The sequence below is a fragment of the Elephantulus edwardii genome, unplaced genomic scaffold (assembly GCF_000299155.1).
Source record: "Elephantulus edwardii isolate Elephantulus edwardi_28Jun2011 unplaced genomic scaffold, EleEdw1.0 scaffold00027, whole genome shotgun sequence".
NCBI classification, from domain to species: Eukaryota; Metazoa; Chordata; class Mammalia; order Macroscelidea; family Macroscelididae; genus Elephantulus; species Elephantulus edwardii.
Window position 1 is genome coordinate 13,902,445 of NW_006399777.1, and position 2,110 is coordinate 13,904,554.

Consider the following 2,110-nt stretch of genomic DNA (forward strand, 5'->3'; position numbering starts at 1 on the left):
ACATCTTTTTCTCCTTATACGTCTTTGCTGTCAGAAACCTCTTAATTCGCATTCAATCAACTGCTGGAACTTCTTCACCCACATTTTCAGTGTAGCTTGGACTTCTTCCTTTAGAACAGTCAGTTCTTGGTTATAGGCTACTCCCTGATAAGGTTGCAGGAGCTCCGTAGCTCAGAGACAGTTGCACTGCTAAACCCAAAGATGGCACTTCTCTGGCAGCTCAAGTCCACCGGTTCAAGTCTTCCCTCTCCATGGGAGGATGATGGGCATTCTCCTCCTCTGCTAATTACAGCCTCCAAAACCTCCCTGGGGATTTAGTCAGGAGCTGGTTCCAACTTGATGGCAATGAAATAAGTGAGATATGGTTGACCTTGGCCAATTATTTTTGATACAGCAACTGTATTTCTTCCATCTTCCTTTGATGCTTTCTGCATCATTAAATTTTTTAACCCTTAGAATCCTTGAATACTACAACTTGAAGCCTGAATTTTCTGTCGAGTTCTTTCAGCTTGAGAAATACCAGGTCTGTTCTTGGGGATTTTTAATTTCATGTCTTTGTACATTTTATTGCACTCTCTCACTCTGTTTTCTGAACTCTCCTTTTATATTTTCTATTCAGCTCGTTTGCTTCATCCTATCTTACTTTCACTTTAACTATTTCACATTCAAGAGTAAATTTCAGAGTCTCTTCTGACAACCACTTTGGTCTTTTCTTTCTCGCCTGTCTATGTAATAATCCCTAGCTTCCTCATTTATGTTCTTGATAGCATACCTTGACTCACTTGGGTGTTTTTTTTTCAGTCATGTGGGGGGCATGGGGGTTGGTACTTTTCTTGTTGTTGTTGTGTACTGTGTCAAATCCAATTGGCACAGGAGGAGATTGTTCCTCCTTCTCCAGCAGAGCAACTGGTGGATTTGAACCACTTGCTTTTGGGATTGCAATGCAGAGTCTTGCCACTAGGCCACCAAAGCTCTCTTCAGTTATTAGTGTTTAATGCATTAAATTGATTCTTGAGGTGGTCTCTAAATTCAGAGGGGATATACTCAAGGTTCTATTCTGGCTCTCATGGATATTACACCAACACCACCCAGCTTCCATTTGAAATTGAACAGAAACTATTCCACAGTTAGTCCTTGGCTTTGTTCTGACAATTGATAATGAACTTCACTGCTGTCTCTATCAGTGTAGTTGACTTGATTCCTGCATATTCTATCCAGCAAGGTCCACATATATAATTGTTTCTATTGTTGAAAAGGGGGATCTGGTGACTTAGTGCTAAGCAGTCGCACTGCTAACTCAAAAGTACATGATGTGAAGCATTCAGCTGCTCTGCGGGGGTGGGGGGGAGGTGAACAGATTCCTCCCATGCAATTTACTGCCTCTGGAAGACTGGAGGACACCTATATGTGTATTCCAACACAAGAATAGAATAGAATAGGATAGGATAGGATAGGATAGGATAGGATAGGATAGGATAGAATAGAATAGAATAGAATAGAATAGAATAGAATAGAATAGAATAGAACAGATAGCTTTCTACGAAGATGGCACCAAAAGTGAAGAAGGAAGCCCCTTCCCCTCCCAAAACTGAAGCCAAAGCAAAGTCATTGAAGGCCAAGAAGGCAGTCCTGAAGGGCATCCACAGCCAAAAAAAAAAAAAGAAGATCCGCACGTCACCCACGTTCCCGCGGCCGAAGACGCTGAGACTCCAAAGGCAGCCCAGATACCCCCGGAAGAGTGCCCCCAGGAGAAACAAGCTTGACCACTGTGCCATCATCAAGTCTCCCCTGACCACTGAGTCAGCCATGAAGGAGATGGAACATAACAACACACTTGTGTTCATTGTGGATGTCACGGCCAACAAGCACCAAATTAAACAAGCTGTAAAGAAGCTCTATGACACTGATGTGGTCAAGGTCAACACTTTGATCAGGCCTGATGGAGAGAAGGCCAATGTTCGACTTGCTCCTGACTATGATGCTTTGGATGTTGCCAACAAAATTGGGATCATCTAAACTGAGTCCAACCGGCTAATTCTAAATGTAATAAATTTTTCTCACCATAAAAAAAAGAATAGAATTAATAGATTAATCTATTGATCTATTGATA